This window comes from Carcharodon carcharias, chromosome 7 (assembly GCF_017639515.1).
Source record: "Carcharodon carcharias isolate sCarCar2 chromosome 7, sCarCar2.pri, whole genome shotgun sequence".
Taxonomy (NCBI): Eukaryota; Metazoa; Chordata; class Chondrichthyes; order Lamniformes; family Lamnidae; genus Carcharodon; species Carcharodon carcharias.
Window position 1 is genome coordinate 191,162,034 of NC_054473.1, and position 7,766 is coordinate 191,169,799.

The following is a 7,766-nucleotide window of genomic DNA, read 5'->3' on the forward strand; positions in this document are numbered from 1 at the left end:
GTTTTAAGATCTCTGCATTCCTCCAGTAATGGCCTCTAGCACATTTGCAATTTTAATCACTCCACCACTGCAGCTGTGCCTTCAGCTGCCTCGGCCCCAAACGCTGCAATTCCCTCCCTAAACTTCTCTCCTGTTTCCACCAATGAGTAAGATCTTGGCTGATTTTTGACCTCAACTCCACATTGTTGCCCGATCCCCAAACTGCCTGATTCCCTTAAGAATATAAAAATCTATTTCAGCCTTGAATATACTCAATGACTGAGCATCCAAAGATTCACAACCCTGACCGAAGAAATTTCTTCTCATCTCAGTCTTAAACAATCGACTTTTAAATCAGAGACCATGCTCCTTAGTTCCAGACTCTCCTGCCGGGGGATACAACCTCTCAGCATCTACCCTGTCAAGCACCTCAGAATCTATTATTTTTCTATGAGACTATCTCTCATTCTTCTAAACTTCAGAGAGTATGGGCCCATTCTCTACAACCTCTTATCATAGGACAACCCTCATAGGTCATCAATGCCTGAAAAGCTCCAATTTAAAGTTAACGCTGCCCTGTTCTAGATTCTCCCACTACAGAAAATACTTTCACTCTCTCTACACTATCAAATCCTTTAGTTATTTTAAACACAACAACTTGCATTTACACAGCACCTTTAATATAGTTAAGGAGATATGATGGTCAAAAGCTTTTTCAAAGAAGTGGATTTAGAGAACACCTTACATGAGAAAAGAGAGGTTTAGAGAGGGAATTCTCTTTGGGCCTCGAGCACGGTCACCAATGGTGGAGCGATTAAAATATGGGGTGCTCAAGAGGCCAGAATTGAAGGAACGGAGATATAGATGTTGGGTGGAAGGAGATTACAGAGATGGGGGTGTGGGGGACTGCAAGGCCACGGTGGGAATTTTAAACAAAGATGAGAATTTTAAAATTAAGGCATTACTTAACCGGGAGCTAATGCAGATTAGTGGCCATAGGGGTGATGGGTGAACGGGATTTGGAGCAAGTTAGGACATGGGCAGCTGAGTTTCCTCAATTCAATCATTCATCAACCATCTAAATTCAAGATAACATGAGCCAAATCTATTCCGCCTGTTCTCACATTGGAAGCCTTTCAGTTTTGTATAATTTTGGTGCATTTGCACTGCTCGCCCTCCAAGACCAATATATCTTTCCTGAGATGTGGTGCCCAAAACTGAACACAGCAGCCCATATAAATCTGATCAAATGAAGCATAACTTTCAGTCCTTTGTATTCCAGCCCATTTGAGATGAAGGTCAACATTCCATTACCTTTGTGATTACTTTGTGTACCTGTCCTCTCGCACCTGGGCACCTAAATCTCTTTGCTCCTCCACATTCCTTGCCTGACACCATTAAGAAAACATTCTGATTTAACTTTCTTGAGTCAAAGGTGGATGACCACATGCTTTCCTGCATTGAACTCCATCTGCCATGGATTTATCCACTCACTAAATCCATGCCCTTCCATAACTTTCTGCTCCCACTTACAATACCCAACTGTGCCTAACATTGTCAGCTTTAATATAAAAGCAAAAAACTGCGGATGCTGGAAATCAAAAACAAAAACAAAAATACCTGGAAAAACTCAGCAGGTCTGGCAGCATCTGTGGAAGGGAGCACAGTTAACGTTTCGAGTCCACATGACTCCAACAGAACTAAGGAAAAATCGAAAAGGGGTGAAATATAAGCTGGCTTGGGGGGGGGGGGGGTGTGTGTGTGTGTGTGTGTGTGTGTGTGTGTGTGTGTGTGTGTGTGTGTGTGTGTTGGGACAAGAGAGCTGGATAAAGGGCCAGTGATAGGTGGAGATAACCAAAAGATGTCACAGACAAAAGGACAAAGAGGTGTTGAAGGTGGTGATATTATTTAAAGGAATGTGACAGTCACTGAGAAAGGAAATATGGCTGTGAAAGCGGGTCTTAGTAAACACCTTGTCAAACACCAGGAGAGAAATGGAAAGCAAAAGAGAGATAAGAAAATCCTGACGGAGAGAAGAACAAAACTTCTTCAAGGTAAGCATTCCTTGAAGAGAAGTGGCAGTCAATTAAAGCTTGGATATACACTCTCGATTCATTCCCCCTTCAACCCTCTCCTCCCAAAACTCAATCTAGTGAAGCTTTGTTGCACCACCTCTGTCCTCTTTTAGGTACAGAGACCAAAACTGTACACAGTACTCCAGCCTATAACCTCATACTGGATCAAATACTACCTGGAAGTTTATATGAACAACGTCCAGAGACACTCCCCACCATGCTAGTGACCATCTCAAAAAATCAATTAGAATCATCAGGCATGGTTTTCCCTAGACAAATCCATGTTCTCTTTGATCAGCTCAAACTTGTCCAAGTGTTCAGTCACTCTGCCCCTGATGACAGATTCCAGAAAGCTCCCTTTAACTGATATTAAACTGACAGATCTTTAGTTTCCTAGTTTCTATCTCTGTCTTTTCTTAAATAAATGGAGTGACATTTGCAATTGTTCAATCCAAAGGCAGAATTCCCAAAACTAAACCACATCTTTGGAACTTCCAAGAATAAAATTGCAACTATACAAATTCCAGTTGAACTGCATTGCTGTTGCCTTGTATCTGTCCCATTTTGGTCCTTTAATTATCAAGTAGTATGGGAAGACTCAGAAGAGAACAACTTTTATGTTCCCTAATGCATGCCCAAGTTACTTCCACTATCATATCTGGACTGATAAACACAATAGTGCATTATGGTAATACATACAGTACCAGCATTTACACCATCCAAATTATGGATTTTTTTAAGAGGGTAAATTTTGAAGGAAAGTTCGAATGTTTCAGATGGGTTCAGCACCTGCAACAGTCCAAAATACTTCAGTATCATGTTGACTCTGAGGTTCAGTCAGGGACAGTGTTTTAGTGGGGGAAGGGGGGTTCATTAAATATTAAGGGCAAAAGTTTTCAAAAGTGCAGACATCTGATCACGTGGGTTCCAGTAGACATCCAGTCTTCTGTATCAACTGTCCTAAGCGCTTTATTTTTCTGTTCCAAGTCAAAAAAACATTTTCTGCAATGACAGACACCATCTTCCAGAAATCAGGGTACTGGGCTCTGAGATGCGTCAATAATTGGAGAGCCTACAGATGACAAATTTAAACACTGCTGGCCAAGTAGGGGTATGGTAATCACACAGCAGAGATTGGCCAGGGGGTGGGATGGGAAGGAGAATAGATAACTTAAAAAAATTATAATAGACATGTAACGAAATCAGTTCGGAAATTTGTGATAGTTTTGTTGTCAGAACATACAATTAGTCATGAATACAGAGCTGACTACTAGATTGAACAGATCCACGTCAGTGTAGGACCATCCATTCGGGTCTATATCATGATATCATTGATTTGGGTGCAGGTTGTTCGGCAGAGCGCAATATTATATTTGTTCCTCGACCTTCCTTGATTTCCTTCTCTCGCTAGAGGGTGTTAATTGTTCTATGGGCTCCAAGGCACCCTCTGCCATCTTGCCCAGCTGTGCATTTTTCATGGACACTGGTAGGTTGTATGAATGTGTAGCATTACAGTTGAGCCAGATTCTCTTCTTAATCAAGGTCCAGCAGAGATCACTGGACAGTTATAAGGCATGAGAACACTGACTGATGCTTCCCATCTCCTAAAGGGCTTTAACAGCTAACTGAAATACCTCAAACTTGACCTGGATGAGACCAGATATTCAACAGAGGCTGGAGATTGAATCTGGCTTGTACAGTGCAATATCACATCAAGCAGTACATTTCTCCAGTGGGCAAATTAGGAAAGCCCAGTGTGTCTGAGTTCCATTTCTGAAGTCAAGTACAACCAGGTCACAATACAAGACAGATCTGACTATTAACCAACTGTCAGAGTCTGGCAGCTAACTAAACTTAGGCATACGGCTTCAGCAAAACCTGGAAAAATACAAAACAGCTCAACAATGAGTCTTCCAGCTACTTACTTCATAAAATGATCCAATGTTTATTTTCTTCAGCCGAGATACTTGAAATCTGACAAACACACACTCCAGGGATCAACTTCTGCACTTACACTACTATTTAAGCTTGATCTTTCATTTAAACAAGTGGCTATAAACACTGACATTGTGTGACTGAGCCATCATATCAGATTATATCATGTTTACATTTATGACAGGGATTCCAGGCAATGAGTGACAGTGAAAGAACTCCTTCAGAGCATTGTACAGAACTAAAATACCACACTGGTTAGCACAATTGTTTTCTAATTTGTTAGAAGTTTAACCCACTTCATCCTTCTGATTCTAACTAAAATCTTGAAAAAGGATAGCTGTTTAAAACACTGCAATATCTTTAGAGCTGAATTTACAGCCATTTCCTGAACCTACAAAATAAAGTCCTAAACAAAGCTAACTTTTCTCGTGCACAGAACATGCCACATTTAAACCATCCGTAGAGTGGGTAAAGCTTATAGATGGTCCTGCTGCAAAACTTCAATCTTCAGGAAACGTGACTTTAGACAACAGTGATCCTGCGACCTGCTGCTTGCTCGTTTTCCAGCAGGCACCCCTCACCCCCAATATGAAGGGGGTCCTTGGGATCCTCGCACTCCTCTCCCCAATCTGATCCACACAGGACTGATGGAAACTGAAATCTGTACTTGCTTCAGGGGGAACACCGACCACAGGCCACTGCTATAACTAGAGGGTGCGTGGCATTGACAGGCTAGGGGGTGCACACCTCAGACCAGGAAAGGAAGCAACTGGACTGTAATTTGCTGCAGATCTGAAGAACTCTGCAACATTTGCAGGAATCAGTGTGAACTCAAGGCTGATTTGGGGCAAGTGAAATGAGGCATCAGAAAGGGGGGGGGGGGGGCGAGGGTGGTAAAGCACGGGGGAGGTGAGGTTTGGACTGGGGATCACTCCAGCTCGGTGCTGCCTCAGGCTCCAGGCAATGGATGCATCTGAGCCGGCTGCCCGGGCAGCCACATCGCGCTCATTTCCACTCACTGGAGCAGAGCCAGGCCCAGGCCCCGAACGTGAGAAGCGCCCTCTCCTTCCTCAGCAGCCCCCCGACATGACCAACCCAACCCCCAGGGCCCAGACTACCCCGCCCTGCTCCTACTCTCCCACCCATGGGAAGCCCGAGGCCTAAGGCCCGAGTGCGGGTCTGCCGCCAGCGCCAGGCCGAGGCCTGTGGTTATGGGGGAGGGGGTGGGGTGATTCCCGCTGCCTCTCTCCCTCTCCCCCAAGGCCCCGATCCCTCTGTCGGCGGGTGCCCCCGCCCCGGCTCTGGGTCACTCACCTGCGGCTCGGTCGGGCGGGCTCTGGGTGTGAGGGCCGGGCCAGGCCGGGTAACCAGGGTAACGGCGAGAGCGCGAGGCCGGGCCCGAGGCAGCAGCGAGCGAGCGCGAGCCGGGCAGCGCCGCCATTAGCAACCGCCCATTGGCCAGGGGGTAGTCAGCTGACCCGCGGCGCCCCGCCCCCTCACTCACCCGGCGGGATGGCGGCCGCTCCCGGCCCGGGCCCTCGGCGCCGTCCCCCGGATCTCTGACAGGCCCGCACCGAACCGGCCGGCGGACACTCTGTCAGCGGGAAACATTCAGAAACCTCCCATGAAACCGGCCGCCATTACTCACATCCCATTGGACACTTTCCGTCAGCTGACCAGGAACCTTAAGGATGGGGGGCGGAGCAGAGACTCACCTGTATGAGTGAGAGAGCAGCAGCGGGGGTGGTCACTGTACAGTCCTCGGCGTGGGGGCTCATTGCGAGGTGCGCTGCACTGGGGCTCACTGTCGAGTGAGTTGCACTGGTGGTCGCACTGCATGGGGGGTTCACTGTACGGTGAATTGCACATGGGGCTGACTGTGTGGTGCGCTGCTTGGCAGGGGGCGCACTGCATTGGGGGCTCACGGCGCAGTGCACTGCGCTGGGGTCACTGCACAGGGTGGGGGGGGGGGGGTCACTGCATGGGGAGGTATACTGTGCAGTGCACAGCGCTGGGGGTGAGGTGGGTGGGGGGCCTCACTGTACAGTGCACGGCACTGGGGCCTCATCTTACAGTGCAGAGTAAAGGGGGCCTCACTGTGCAGTGCACAATGGGGATTCCGCTGCTCAATGCACTGCCCTGGGGCTCACTGTAGACTGCACTGCACTGGGGGCTCATTGTTCCATCAAGTGAGGGACAGAGGGGAAGTGCACAATGCTCTGGGGAGAGTGTATTCACTGTACAGGGTACAGAGGGAGTGCTTACTGTATAGTTCACTGGAGAAAGAAAACTCACTTTACAGTGCACTGGTGAAATTACTTGCAGTGCATTGGGGCGAAAGAGAGGTTGTTCTCACTGTACAGTGAACAGGGAGAGAGTACTCACTGTTCAGTGATGTGGGGAGAAAGTACATGCTGTACAGTGCACTGGAGAGGAGGGAGGGAGTGTTCACTGTACAGAGCACTGGGGGGAGGGATAATTCTCACTGTACAGTGTACTGAGAGGAGAGTGCACTGGGGGCTCACCTTACAGTGCACTGCATCAGGGACTCATTGTGCTGGGGCTTACTGTACAGTGAATTGCACTGGTGGTATCACTGCATGGGGAGTTCACTGCACTGGGGAAGGCTCATTGCACAGTACACTGCACTGGGGGGGGCTCGCTGAGCAGTGCACTGCACTGGGGTTAGGTAAGGGGTCTCACTGTACAGTGCATGGCACTGCATCAGGCGCTCACTGTACAGAGCAGAGTGGGGGCTCACTGTGCAGTGCACTGCCCTGGGGCTCACTGCAGACTGCACTGCGGGCTCATTGTTTTATCAAGTGGGGACAGAGAGGTAGTGTTCACTGCACAATGCTCTGGGGAGAGTGTACTCACTGTACAGGGGACAGAGGGAGTGCGTACTGTATAGTTCACTGAGGAAAGGATACTCACTTTACAGTGCACCGGCGAAAGAGAGTACTCGCAGTGCATTGAGGCGAGAGAGAGGTTGTTCTCACTGTACAGTGAACAGGGAGAGAGTACTCACTGTTCAGTGCTCTGGGGAGAAAGTACATGCTGTATTGTGCACTGGAGAGGAGAGCGGGAGTGCCCACTGTACAGAGCACTGGGGAGAGGGATAGTTCTCTGTACAGCGCACTGAGAGGTGAGTGCACATTGTATAGTGAACTGGGGAGAGGGGGAGTACTTGCTGTACGGTACACTGGGGAGATTGTACTCACTGAACAGTTCACTGGGAATTGTGCTCGCTGAATAGTGAACTTTGGAGAGAGGAATTGTTCACTGTACAGTGCACTGGGGAGAGGGGGAGTACTCACTGTACAATGCAGTGGGGAGAGGGACAGTTCTCACCATACAGTGCACTGAAGAGAGTGTTCTTTTCCAATCTGATGGGACGTGTACTGGGGAGTCTGAGGGAGTGCTCACTGTACAGTGCACCAAGGGGGACAGTGCTCACTGTACAATATACCGAGGGAAGAATCCTGTGCTGTACGGTGGACTGGGGAGTGTACTGACCAGACAGTGCACAGGGCAGAGACGAAGTATGCTCACTGTACAGAGCATTGGGAGAGAGTGCTCACTATACAGTGCATCTATGGCTATCTAAAAAAGTTAAGAATTGTATCATTGTAAAAGAAAAGATTAGTGGTAGGCCAGAACATTGAGAAAATTTCAGAAACCAGCAAAAAATGACGAAAAAAAGGGAGAAATTTGTTGTGAGAGAAAACTAGCAAGAGATATGAAGACAGACAGTAAAAGCTTCTACAAGTATATAAA

At 47.8% G+C, this 7,766-nt stretch overlaps 1 protein-coding gene across 2 annotated transcripts in view; it reads right to left on the reverse strand.

Moving 5' to 3' along the window:
* Positions 1 to 5,629, reverse strand: part of zc3h18 (zinc finger CCCH-type containing 18) — a 212,621-nt gene extending 206,992 nt beyond the window's left edge. Inside the window, exon 1 of one of the 2 annotated variants that reach the window (XM_041191400.1) lies at positions 5,494 to 5,629. The gene's annotated coding sequence lies outside the window, so the exon portion shown is untranslated. Of the gene's footprint in view, positions 1 to 5,303; positions 5,447 to 5,493 lie in introns of those variants that run through there. The other variant, XM_041191399.1, reaches the window with a different exon arrangement.
* Between the last annotated feature and the right edge of the window lie 2,137 nt (positions 5,630 to 7,766).